At 44.2% G+C, this 14,443-nt stretch overlaps 1 long non-coding RNA gene across 2 annotated transcripts in view; it reads left to right on the forward strand.

The window, feature by feature from the left end:
* Positions 1-12,173, forward strand: part of LOC113604369 (uncharacterized) — a 31,631-nt gene extending 19,458 nt beyond the window's left edge. Inside the window, exon 3 of one of the 2 annotated variants that reach the window (XR_008293746.1) lies at positions 11,061-12,173. This is a non-coding gene — a long non-coding RNA (uncharacterized LOC113604369). Of the gene's footprint in view, positions 1-4,019; positions 6,418-11,060 lie in introns of those variants that run through there. The other variant, XR_003426276.2, reaches the window with a different exon arrangement.
* Positions 12,174-14,443: the final 2,270 nt, after the last annotated feature.

Consider the following 14,443-nt stretch of genomic DNA (forward strand, 5'->3'; position numbering starts at 1 on the left):
GTAATTTTTATTGTTCTATCTTCACATTCACTGATTTCTTTACTCTGTTCTCACCATTCTGCTGTCCAGCCTATCCACTGGGCGGGTCGGGGCGGGGGGGGTTGTTGTAAATTCAATTATACATTTTAGTTCTGAAATTTCAATTTGATTCTCCCTTATAACTGCTTTTCTTTCTGAAACATTCTCTTTCTTTGCTGAACTTTCCTTTTTTTTTTTTTTCATTTGTTCCAAGGATGTTCATAATTGTTCACTGAGGCATTTTGATGTTAGCTGCTTTAAAATCCTTGTCAGATGATTCCAACATCTGTGTCATCCAGACGTAGGCATCTGTCAATTGTCTTTTCTCATTCACATGGAGATTTTCCTGCTTCCAGGTAGGATGGGTGATTTTCCCTTGTATCTTGAACATTTTTCTATTATATCAAGAGACTCTGGTTCTTCTTTACGTCTTGCTTTTTAGCAGCCCTCCTCTGACTCGTGCCACCTCAGTACTGCCAGGTGATGATGAAAGTCCAGTTCCCCATTGAGCCTCCATCTGGTGGGCAGGGATGCCTCGTTACAGCTGAAGGGTGGGACTCCAGGCTCCCCATTAGGCCTCCACTGACACCACATCACGGCTGGTGAGTGAGGGGTACCTCATCTCATTATTATTCATTCCCTTTGGTGAAAGTGGACATCTCATCTCTCTGCTTGGCCTTTGCTGATGGGGCTGGGGGTAAGTGTCATAGGTTTTTCTCATGGTGTTTGGATGGTCTGTCTTACTACACTGCCCCTTTCCTGGTCTTTGGAGAGAGAGGACTTTTCTCAGAGACTTGTTTCTTTGTCTGAACCCATTAGCATTTCCAGGTTTACTACCTTCTCTAGAATCTAGTCCAGGATATATGAGGCAAAATGAAACCTCAAGGAACTTATTGCTGTGTCTTGGGTCTCAAAACTGGTCTTTCTCCTCTCCACTTTCCAGAATATACTTATGTTTCCTTTATGGATAATGTCCAAAGATTTGTGCTATACTTAGTGGGAGGAGTAAGAAGTGGTCCTTCATATAGATATACATATATAGATAGATATAGACATATATAGAGATACAGATATATATGACTGTGAATACAGATATATATAACTGTGAATACAGTTGTATATATAGTTAATATAATAGAGTTATATTAACTCTAGAGTAATATAACATGCATATTATAAAATATATACACAACATAAAAAAGATGAAATTTTCAAAAAGTAATCTAAAACAAAATTCTGTAGATCACCTTGTGCATCATACCGAAAACCATTGCTTAGATTCCATTTGAAGGGCAGAGAGAAAAGGGCCTTCCTTCCACTACTAGCCCCTGGGTTCTGCTGTGTTCCACAGACACCCCTCGAGAGCCTGTCCCCATGCTGTTCAGACATGTGTTCCTTCTGTGTGGCTCGTGAGCAGATCATGAAGACAAACTGTGGGTATGACCCTCTGCTCTACAGGGTACCCAAGGAAGGACAGATGAGCTGGCTCTGTTCAGCCTTAATGTACCCCCTACGAGGCAAGCCAGTTACATTAACAAACAAGATCCTGAAAGGGACACAAATCAATCAGAGAAGACTTATGTAGTGACTCTTTCTACATGGGTAGCTGTAGTTTAAAGCACTCAAAAGAAAATCAGAAAATCCATTCCCAAGCTCGAGTCCTGCTGAGTCTCTATGGCCTCCAGCAGCTCAGGCAGTTCTTCAAGGGTGGTGCTGATGACACTGCAACACTTCACATTTTTAAATGGCCTGAGGTGAAGGTAGGGGAGGCTATGACCCTTGGGGCAGGATTTCAAGCCAAACTGGAAGACTTAGTGACCTCAAACGACTGTACCTGCTCTACTTCATAGGCTTGAAAAATTCCCCATCCCTCTCTCCATGCCCCTCCACACTCAAGGGTATGTAAGCACTTACCTGCACTTAGCAACTGCTTACTTAGCGTCTACTCTATATGAGGCAACATGCGAAGCACGGCATTGAGAGAGACCACCAGTCCAGACCCAGTCCTATTCTGATCTAACGAGAGAGGTTCTTCTGCTGACGCTCTACTGCTTTAACTTACAGAAGGCAAATTATAACACGTGTGCTACCGCCCTCCTCACCCACAGTGAACATGGCTAATTAATCATGTCACCACGATGTACCACTGAGCCTGGATTTGGCCCCAGATTCCTTCAGAACACATTTTCCCCTGAAATGACTACCAATCAATGACAGTTGCCCCACAAGATGAGAGTATGTGCCATCTTCAGAAAAAGTCTCTGGCCTCTACTCCAGCTCTGTTCTCATTTAGATCCTTTCCATGGTTTGTGGAGCATAAAAGGAGTCCATATTTCTGAGATTTCATACTTATCATCTGGAAATGCTCTGACTGGTGGAGGACTTGGCATGCAGTAGATTATGCCTGGTGTGGCTCCTCCTTACAAAGTGATACAGGTCATCTGTAAGGCAGTGTTATTCCTTCTTCCTCCAAGATATTACCTTGAAGTAAACTACAAACTTAAGAACAAAGTTAACATTTAATGAAAAAAAAAATTTTTAAGTCTAACTGTATAGCTGTAGGCTCCTTTGGGAAAGCCTTACTTTTCTCCCAGGCTCCCAGATCTCACGGACATCTCAGCGAGTGAAAAATGAGCAACCCCACGTGTCACACACACACTCTCCTCTGCCCTGAGCTGGCTGGCTATGCCTGACGGTTGGGATACGGAACGGCACCAACCCTCCTAATGGCAATTCCAGCCACATCTTGTCAGCAGAAACTATGTGTTTGTGGTCTGCTAACATGCTATGGAACTGCAGGAAACACAAATTTGTAGCAAAAATATGAAATGCATTTCTGTGACTTTTTTTTTTTAGGAGTACAGTTGATTCTCATTATCCACGGTACTTATGTTCAATAGCATCACAATAAATATCGAACTAGCAAATACTGAGCCATGCTCCTGGGGAAATACGAAATTAGGATCCTCTAAGCCCTGGCCATGATATTTTCACCAACCAATCAAACCAGAACCTTATTTTATGTGCATCTCTATTTAAAGACACATTATTTATCATACATTACTGATTCACTCACATCAAATGCATGACTAAAGGCACTATAACCCATGCCTGAAGGAAACTTATATAGCACACATATTTTCTGCATATAGCACATCACAGCCTTCTCGCACTTATGAACACTAGACAGTAATTTAGCACTTGTGGGCCATTTTAAATAGCAAGATCACCTCCCAAAAAAGCACAAAAATGCACTAAAACATGGCAAGAAGGACAGTTGTTTGCAGGATGAGAGCTGAAACAATACAGACACTCGCTCCATCCCACCTCAGCTGGAAATGTGTATATCAGACAAAATTTTCTACTGCTTTGCCCATGTATGCAAATAACCACAAACGTGCCACAAGTATTGATTTGGAGATTACAAATAAATTTTAGCAAGTAGGCAGATTCAGAAATAGAGAATCTGCAAATAACAAGGATCAACTGTATTTATTATGTTACTGCCATGATTCATTTTAAGCTGTGTACCATCTGTAACGTTAGGAGGTCAAGAGAATCTCCAAAGACTCTAGTATAAAAAACTGTTTTCAAACATTTGCTGCAAATCCACAAGAAATGTAAAGTTCTAACTTAACCTGTTGTGGATTTTCGTGTCTCCCTGAACCACTCTACTCCCTGCTCCCAATGTATTTCTAAGTTATAGCATATTCATAGCAAATGCCTACTTAGGATTTCTTCATAAATTGTTTACATTTTTCTTTCTTTTTTTTTCTCTTTCTTTCTTTTTTTCTTTCACTGCCATTTAAGCATTCCTGTGGCATGCATCACCATTTTAATTTATTTGCTTACTTCAGACAGTTTTGCTAATTCTGAGTAGTTAAGCAGAGGCCCTGGTGAGGGTGAAAGAACCTCCACCCACCAGAGTGTCTAAGCCTGTGTGATCTAAGTTTTGTAGCCTCAGCAAGAAGCCTTGTTTCATCTTTCTCCTTTCTCTGTAGGAGCTTGAGCTTCTTGGAACCATCCTTGAGCTTCTCAGGAACCTGTGCCTGGGAAAAGGATCATATGATACTTCACTGTGGGGACCACTTCTCAGGATGGGGGCAGATGAGAGACTGGTAGGATGAGAAACTGAAACTGGGTTGGGTACTGCAACAGTCCTAGCCCATATTCTTTCCCATTCATCTGTGAAGTATGTTTGGCCAAGAGAAATCAGCACCTAGAAGATGAAGCAACATCATGCCAGGGTACCTTACAGTATACTCTTCAAGAAGGTGTCTCAATTTAGAGGCTTTGTGCCAGCTGCAAATCCTATAGGGAATACCCAAGCACGACTTTTCCATTGAGAGGTGAGAATGGCCACACCACCTCTCACTGGGAATGTGTCTGGTTCGGCTTCCTAGTACCTCAAGATCCATTCCCCAGATGCTAAGGACTGTGGGACTGGAGAGGATTTCATAAAAAAGAAACTCCAAAGGAAAAGTTACATTGAAATGCTGTGTGTCTGACACAGAGCCAGGCACATAGTGAGCCCTTGACTAATATGTATTTAATCAACTGAAAATACCTCCTGGGGGAGAAAGAAATAGGAAGAGAGAGAGAGAGAAATAGAGAAGGAAGGAAGGAAGGAAGGAAGGAAGGAAGGAAGGAAGGAAGGAAGGAAGGAAGGAAGGAAGGAAGGAAAAGAAAGACAGCCCCAGCAGCTTACTACACAGATTTCCACTACAGGCGAAGTGGTAGTGGGCTCGACATGGTGACATCAGCTTGTCAAGCTGCAGGTGTACGTGGGCAGATGTTTGGGGAGAAGCCCACGCATACAGACTCTCTTATCTTCACCAGCCCCCTTTGCCATCCTCTGCCTCCCACACATCCTGGACTTCACACACAATATGGATGCCCAGCTCCAAGATGAAGGGTTGGGGTAGAAGAGGGAGCAGGGCCTTTGTGTTAAGCGCCTCCTGGAAATGCACCGTGGGGCTGTTTTCTGTGCGGGAAACATTTACACCAAGCGTTTCCCCATTTCCCATACTGATCTCATCTGGTTAGCAGCCTCCACTTTCAGCTTTGCGTAACTCTCTTTGCCAGCTGCAGAAAGCAGACTTTTTCCAAAATCTAACGAACAAATTTGCCTGGCTAGGCTAGTAACTGTTTTGTTTTTACTTTCTTACTATGTCTTTTGGTAACATAAAGCCGTATTTATATTTTATATTTGAAAATGAAAGGAATAGTAATACATCATAAAAGTGCCTTCATGCACACAATGTCTCCAGTAAAGGGCTTGACAAATGTCCTTTAAGTAGATGCTCCATCCCACGTTCTACTTGCATTTGTCATTTTATTTTCAGCATCTCAGCTGGTACACAAACGGAGTTACAGTAGCACAGGCTTGTGTTTCTCCCAGCATCGCGCATGCAGGTTTCCTGTACCGCTGACTTGCTACTGTTACAGCTCAGGTATGAAATGGCCAGAAGTTACCAGTTGGGAATGATGACATTAACGAGTAAATGGCAACACACGAGCAGTCCACCAGCATCAGGTGTGAGTTTATGTGGACACACTCTGTAGGGAGATGGATTTATCTGCATCGTACACAGTCTACTTACATTTTCGTTACATAACAACTTTCTATGAGGACAGCGATTAATTTGTAAACACTGCCAGAGTATCTTCTATCTGGTTTGTGATTTTTGAGAGTGCATTTTGTGGTTGTGTTTTGTCGTGGTTCTTGTTTTCGTTTCTGTTTTAAGAGTAGATCTGTACATAAAATTGTAGTAGTTAAAGCTTTGCCTTTTTGGGAAAAGTAATAACTAAGCATGTGCAGGGCAACTGGTGTTTATGGGAGAAGAAACCTGAGGGGAGATGCTTTAAAAGAGAAGTCAGGGGATATGAACGGACACTTTTTCAAAAAAGACATCCAGATGGCTAACAGACACAAGAAAAGATGCTCAACATCACTCATCATCAGGGAAATACAAATCAAAACCACAATGAGATATCATCTCACACCTGTCACAATGACTAAAATTCACAGCTCGGGAAACAACAGATGTTGCCAAGGATGCAGAGAAAGGGGATCCCTTTTGCACTGCTGGTGGGAATACAAACTAGTGCAGCCACCCTGGAAAACAGTATGGCGGTTCCTCAAAAAATTAAAAATAGAACTACCCTAAGACCCCAACAATTGCCCTACTAGGTATTTATCCAAATGTTACAAAAATGCTGATCCACAGGGACACAGGGACCCCAATATTTATAGCAGCGCTACCGACAAAAGCCAAAGTATGGAAACAGCCCAAATGTCCACCGACTGATGAATGAAGAAGATGTGGTATATATATAATGGAATATTACTCAGTGATCAAAAAGAATGAGTCTTGCCATTTACAACAACGTGGATGGAACTAGTGATGCTAAGCGAAATAAGTCAGTCAGAGAAAGACAAATATGACTTAACTCATATGTGGAATCTAAGGAACAAAACAGATGAGCATAGGGGAAGGGAAGCAAAAATAAAATGAGATAGAAACAGAAAGGGAGACAAACCATAAGAGACTCTTAAATACAGAGAACAAACTGAGAGTTGCTGCTGGGTTGTTGGGTGGGAGGAGGGGCTAAATGGGCAAGGGGCATTAAGGAGGGCACTTGTTGGGATGAGCACTGGGTGTTAATGTAGAAATGATGAGTCACTAAATGCTATTCCTGAAATCTTTATTACACTCTATATTAACTCAGTTTTAAATTACAAAATAATAAATTTTTTACATAAATAAATAAATTTAAAAAGAGAGAAGTCAGGGGATAATTGTCAATTTGTGGAAACTTTTTTTTTCTTATCAGGTACAGGATTTTGAATTAGGAAGTATTTCTCCAAAATTGGGAGAAGACAAAGTATTGTTAAGTTTACCTTTTGTATGCCCTTTAAAAAAGAAAGTACATAATACAATATATAAAAGAGAAAACAGTGTTTATGAGTTTTATAAATGGATTTCTTGCAGGATGGCTTATTCTGTAGCTGTGATCTTACCACTTCAAATACATATAATTTGAACAAATCTTATATGGGAAAGAACCAACAAAAATGATATTTTAAGGTAAAACAAAAGAAGCCTGAAATCAGGTAGTCCAGAGTTGGTATGGGGACTCTGATGGTTATCAGGGGTACAGCCTCCTTCTAGCTTGATGTTTTGCCAAGCTACACCTTTACCTCATGGTCTAACAGTGGCTGCTCAAGTTCCAGCCATCATCTCCACATCCCAAGCAATCAGAAGAAAGTCAAAAGTGCCTTCGCTGATGATGTCATATTCCATCTGACAGTCTTCCCGTGTGTTTCATACAATCCTTTATATCCATAACTTTCTCTCACCTGGCCGCATTTCAGTGCAAGAGAGGCTGAGAAACACGGTCTTTCAACTAAGCATGTTGCTGCTCTGAGAGAATTCAAGGCTCAGTTATTAGGGTAGGACAGACAAATGAATGTTGGGAAACAGCCGTAAGTCTAGAATTCTCTCCTAGCGGGGAGGAAAAATGAGACAAGAGCTCCCGACTCCGACTGTGCTCACAGGAGACACAGATATTAAGGAAAGGGCCACACTAATACAGGTGAAATCACAGCTGGGGTAAATTCGATGTGAGCCTGTGGTAAAGGGATTCAGGAACTAAGCTGGGAACCAACTGCAGAGCTGAAAGAGTGGATGATGGGATGAACAAAGGAGAAGAAAGTGCTTCCCAGCAGAAGAGGGAGGTGTAAATCAGACCAGACTGAAGCAGGGCCAACCATGAGGCTCTGCAGGTGCAAGGTGCTGACCTCCTTGCTCCTTCTAGGAGCCCTGAGAAGCTTTTTGCCAGAGTGGAGGCAGGGATTCCACGGCTAGATTCCCACTTTGGAAACATCTGGCTACTAATGGGCTATGGGGAGGGGGCTTTCACGTGAGGATTATTGCAAAAATCCACGCAAGTGGGTGGTTTCCAGAAAGAGTCAGCCTGCCCTAGAACAGAATGCGAAGCAAGAGTTTTCTCTTGGAGAAAAACACGCAGTGGGATGTTTCCTTGAGAGAGGAGAAACAATCATTTTCTGATCCGTAGTCCCACCTACCTAATCCCGGGTGGCTAGGCACACTTCTGAGGAAATTGGGCAGCATTTGAAGACACAGGCTCCCTGTGGCCCATAGTCTCATCTAATAATGGGTCTGAAGGGGGTCTTGGGAGGAAAACTGGCATGAGTCTACCTGCAGCTTGTGATTTTTTCCTTTGTGCATTTTCCTGGTCCCCAGCTGAGTTTCTGATGTGGAACTGGAGGCTCACCCAGGGAAGCACACGGAGACTGGCAGGGGTATGCTGGGGGCTCTCTGTGACCAAGGCACCTGCAGCTGGGGGGAGCTGAGGGGGTGGTGAGTACTGAAATGAGAGTGTTCTCACTGTCCTACCTGTAGCAACTGCCTGGCCCAAAGCAAGCCCTCAATATATGTAATATTCGTTGGATGTTAGGATGAATACATCGACTGTTCTATCATCAGACTGGAGGAGGAGTGGGGCAGAAAGGAAGGGAGAATATGGGGGGTGGGGGGGGCGGGGAAAGCCCTCAGATAGGAGAGAATAAGCCAGGAAGGAAGGTGGAAATTCGCAGGGGAGGTTTTGCATACACTCTGCCAGCGGGGCATCCCCGGCAAGGTAGAGAGCCGCTAATGAAGCAGCCTCCTCTTCTGGCTCACGCCCACCTCCCCCTCGGTGGGCACAGTTATGGACGCCTGCAATGTCCTCGCTGGCCTCCCCACTTGCTTGAGGTTACCACTCAAAACGCCTTCGACGGGAAGTCTGCCCACATCCATCCCAGCTCCTCACATCCTTCCTCCAGTTCAGCCCACGCCCCACCCTGAGTTCACCACACAATGCTGTTTAATTCAGGCCCTCGCAGCAATAACTCACCTTGGGTTCTGGAGTCAAGCAGACCTGTTAGGGTTTGGATTCTGGCTCATAAATCTACAAAATTGGAGATAATCATAGTGCCTGGCTTATGCGGTTGTGAAAATTTAATACGAAGTTCCAAGGAAAACACTTAGCCTTAGGCCCACCTCCCAGTGGTCACTCAGTAAGCTGACCATCACAGTCGCTCCACACCCCTTTACTGCATTGCCCAACCCCCCCCAACTGCCGCATATACACTCCTGCTTAACTTCAGGGCTGGTGACTCTTTTAGCACAATGCACAGCACTTAAGTTAGGCTATCAAAACAGTAAATTCATCTCATACAAACAGCCTTGTGAAATAAGGTTCATTATTAATGCCCCCATTTTACCCATGGAGAAAATTAGGCACAAAGAGGTGAGGTCACTTGCCCAAGGGCACAGAGCTTCAAGGAGGCAGAGCCAAAGTTTAAACCCAGGCAGTTTGGGTCAAGCCCACACAATTGACCCCTATACCCAGACCAGAAGAAACAAGCCTCCTCAGAGAGAGAGTGTGCTGTTCTGTTAATCCTTCACTGAAGGGTGGAAAAGCTAAGCCCCTCCGCTGCCCTGCCTCACCTGAGAAATCTAAAGTTCCATGACTGCCCTCCCAAGATGAGGCTTGGAATGTCTGTGTCCAAGCCTCCAAGTCCATGCAGCAATGGCAGGGACGGATCCCAGGCTGAGAGTCAACACGATAACCCAGAAGGGAGGGAGATGGAGACAGAATGCTCAGGTACCACCCAAAGCAAATCTGAGCACACTGGAAGGCAACAAGCCGAGAAAAGGAAAGAAATGTTTGTGCTGTTGATTCATTCATTCGGTATTTGTTGTATTATTTACTACAAAGCACATGAACAAGAGAAAGCTTTTGTTCCCACTGAGTTCACATCATGGTGCAGGAAGACAACCAGTATTCAAATCCGAAAAGTAGAAAATGTACACCTTGCAGAGAATCCAGACAGGGTGGTGTGATAGGTGAGGGATTCTCTACCTCAACTGCATGTTAGAATCATCTAGAGTGATATGTAAAATCCAGGTGAGCCAGCCGATCACCAGATTAAATCAGAATCCATGGTGGGTAGGACCTGGACACTAATATTTTTACAGCTCTCAGGTTACTCCAATGTATCTCCAGGGCTGCAGACTTGCTTGGTAGAGAGCAAGAGGGTGGGTGGCTTGAGCAGGCTGGCTGTAGAAATCCTCTCTGAGATGGTGGCATTTAACAAGGACCTGAATGTCCAGGAAGAGCAAGGGAAGATCCCTCCTGGCGGAGGGAAACGCTGGTCCCTAAGCCCTAGTGTCCCGACTTCCTGCATGTTTACAGTCTGCAGCCACTAAGCTCATTTTCTCCCGGCTAATAAACAGTGTGATCCACCAGGGCTCAGAGTCACAAGCAACAAAAAAACAAATTTTGCGATGTTAAGCGGAGAAGAAATTTAGAGAAGAAAACTGGGTTCACACAATGAGAAGACGGAAAACCCAACTTGGAAAACAGGCGTGAGCCAAGTCAGTCTTAGAGGACCAAGAGGTAGCACCTTTTGGCAAAGCAGCCTGACTGGATGCCACCAGGGTGCTACCAGGCTCTGCTGCGGCTGCGGCCAGTGAGTTCCAACTATCCCTTCATCTGGCCCCATTCAGTCCTGACTGACCAGCCCGGGCACATCCTCTGCTGGCTCAGAATCACGCTGCCTCGTCTCTTGCAGTAGGAAGCAGGGCACTAAGCACCACCAATACTACCCGGTCCGGAGACGGAGCTGAGTGCAGGAGGCACAGGAGATGGGTGCGAACCGCCCACCACAGACGACCTCAGCGTGCCCTTGCCACCTTGTGGTGCCTAGGGCGTGATTACATCAGTATTAGCTCAGTGAAAGAAAAGGTACCGCCCTCTGTTTCTTTGTCTTATAATTTTCCTGCTTCACACCGATTGCATAATGTTTCTCTTGCAAACTGCACACACCCAAGGAAAGATGTGTTGAATGAATAAGACTGTTTTCATCTGTCATCCTGCAAATGTATTCATAGAAAAAAAAGGAAAAAAAAAGTGTAGATTGCTTTGTGATTCCTTTGCTTCCTTTTCTTTCCCTCCTGTTCACCTTCCAGGTTTATCTTTCTCAAGGTTTAAGCCAATTACGGCCCTGACACCCCTTCCTTCCATGTCACGGCGCGAGCCTTCACTCACAGGCTGAAGTGAAGGTCACAGGACGGAAGGACTTCCCTCCCGGTTTTCCTCGCGGCTCCAAGATGCAACTGCGCCACCCAGCAATTTATCCTCCTTGTGCACAAAGCCTGAATAACTTGCCTTTTGAATGGTTCTGATTAAAGGATGAAAGAATTGCATTCTGAGATTTGCAAATTCATAATATTCTCGAAAAACATGAGCTTCGTGGAGTTAACGTTCCATTTAAAAATACACTCTGAAAGACCTACAAGTTACAAGGCCGATTTTGACAGACAGCTTCTACTGCCTTTGGCATTTCAGTAATGACCCCAGAACTGCCATTGACCTGCCAGCATTGCCTGCTTGGTAAAGTGACAGTCTGCTCGACTTCTTCCCCTATTAAAATGTGGTAGGAGCAAGTGGGAGGCAAGGGAGAGAGAGCAAAGGAAGGCAAGAAGGGTAAAAAGTGAGAGGGAAGAATGAAACCAAGGTGTGCTAGGCAGGCTAATGGCTCCCACAGACGTCCACATGGGAATCCTTAGAGCCTGTGAATATGTTGCTACCTTCCAAAGGACAAGGAAGGTTGCAAATGGAAGTAAGATTGTTAATCACTTGACCTTAAAATAAGAGATTATCCTTGACTGTCCAGAGGGGCCCCAATGTAATCACAAGGATCCTTAAAAGTACACGCAGGAGGGGCACCTGGGAGGCTCAGTAGGTTGAACATCTGACTCTTGATTTCGGCTCAGGTCATGATCCCAGGGTCGTGGGATTGAGCCCCACATTTGGTTCTGTGCTGAGCTGACTGTGGAGCTGACTGTTTAAGATTCTCTTTTTCTCTCTCTCCCACTGACCCTCCACAACTCATGCTCTCTCTCTCTCTAAAATGAAAAGAAAGAAAGAAGGGGGGGGAAGTACAGGAAAGAGGCAGGAGAGTCAGAGATGTGACAAAGCAGGTTCTGAGAAATGTAATGTTGCTGGCTTTGAACATGAAGGTAGTCACTAAGCATCAAGGAATAGGCCAGACAGAGGAAAAAGGAAAAAAAAAACAAAAACAAATGGATTCTTTCCCTTAGATTCTTTCCCCCGAAAGGAACACAGCCCTGCTCACACCTTGATTTTAGCCCACTGAGACCTTTCTTGGATTTCTGACCTACACAACTCTCAAGAAATAAATCTGCGTTGTTTTAAGCCACCAGGTTTGTGGTAATTTGTGACAGCAGCCATAGGAAACTCATACATAAGGCAAGGAGAAGGAAGGAAGCATTTCTCAGAAGGAAGCACCTCTGGGCCAGATACTGGGCTGGGAGAACTAACATCAGCTACTTTATTGGGCATTTGTGGTGCATTCTGGGCATCTGAAGTAGATTCTCTCCTAAGAAACTGAGTTAGCATGAATTCCAAGGAAAAAATGGCCATCCTTGGACAGAAATGTAGAGCTAAAGGTTAGGGTGAGTATTCACATGGTAAAAGGAGATCATGGATAGAATACGAAAAGTCTTGTTTGTGAAGCAGGAGATGGGTGTCACTGTGAATAGCAAATATGGAAAATCCACATGGTGCCTGAGAATCTACCATGAGCTAGACATGGGGCAAGATGCAGGGAGATGGTACCAAAGGAGACATGGGCACCGCCAACATGGAAAAATCAACCTTCAAGAGATGTTGAATTCCAAGCAGGCCACAGTGAGATACCATTCGACACCCACTAGGATGGCTATACCCAAAAAGACAGACAACAAAAAGTGTTGACAGGGGTGTGGATGAACTGGAACTCTCCTACACTGATGATGGGATTGCAAAATTCCACTTTGGTGTAGTCACTTTGGAAAACAGTCTTTCAGTTCCTTAGAAAAGTGAACATAGGGCTACCATATGACCCAGCAGGTCCACTGTCAGAGAAATGAAAACATGTGCCCACAGAAGAACACATACATAAATATTCATAGCAGCATTATCCATAATAACCAAAAGGTAGAAACAACCCAAATTTCCATCAACAAATAAATGGACAAATAAAATCTGGTGTATCCATGAAATGGAATATTACTCAGCCATAAAAAGGAATGGAGTACTGAAAAATGCTGTAATGCGGATGAACCTTGAGAACATTATGCTGAGAGAAAGAAGTCAACAGAAAAGACCACATATTGTATGATTCCATGTATATGAAATGTGTAAACAGGAAAATCCACAGAGACCAAAACTACATTAGTTGTTCCTTTGTGCTGAAGGGGAGGATAAGAGCATTAGGGGGTGATAGCTAAGGGTAGGGGATTCCTTTTAAGCGGGATAAAAATTTTCCAAAATTAATTGTGGGGATGGTTGTACCATTTTGTGAATAAATCAAGAAAAAAGCATTGAATTGTATACTTGAAATTGGTAAATTGTATAGTATGTGAACTATATCTCAACAAAGCTGTTATAAAAAAAGTTGCAAGCAGGATCAGCATGAGACACCCAAGCCAGGAACAGGCCTGAGCAGAGGCAAAAACAGGCTGACAGTGGATGCCACAAAGGTTTGTCTGGGGCAACTCTTGCTACCGGGGGTTGCTGACTTGAAGATCCTCATCAAGGCTGATAGCCAAACCCAGCAGGCAGACTGGCTTCTTCCCTAATCTGAAGCATCTGACAAAACCGAGTTAATGGCCCAAAGATGTTCATCTGCATGGTCTCTTTGGGGCCCTAGGATTTTGTCAGTTCTGAGACCATGGGAGGTCAGTTCCTGTTGTGGCTCCAAATGGAACTGCCCAAATGCATTCCATGGCAGGGTTGCCTTACACCTCCCTCATCTGCGATCAGCTTCTCAATCTGTCTGCTTTTCAGGAATTGGGGCTGTAGGGCCCTTGTTAAAATGGGGTTTGCCTTATAGTACCAATAGTAAAAGCATACTAGTGGCCCCTTTCCTGGCTACTTGTGAAAATCCCAATGCTTTTGGACCACAAAGGAAGAAGAAAAAGGAAGGGAAAAGGAGGGGAAGAGGGAGGGAAAGGGGGGCACTTGTGGTCACAATGCACCTGGGGGGGGTCATTGTGTCACTGTCTGAAGTCACCTGGGACTGGAAGCACGCCCCATGCCCGCATGCTCATCACTCTGTGCCAGCTGTCCCAGCACCTGGTACATAGTATGCTCTCAATAAATACCGACTGATTAACACAAAGGAGTAAAGAGTGACAGATAACATAAAATTTCAGTCTTTGTTTTTTCTCCTGCTGCCTCCAGTCTTTATATAGGAAATTATTTTTCAACCATATGAATCATGACCCCCCCACACAAAGGCAAAAGAGGCAACAGACAGCGGAGTTTAAGATTATTTTGACTTTGG

The sequence above is a fragment of the Acinonyx jubatus genome, chromosome E2 (assembly GCF_027475565.1).
Source record: "Acinonyx jubatus isolate Ajub_Pintada_27869175 chromosome E2, VMU_Ajub_asm_v1.0, whole genome shotgun sequence".
NCBI lineage: Eukaryota > Metazoa > Chordata > Mammalia > Carnivora > Felidae > Acinonyx > Acinonyx jubatus.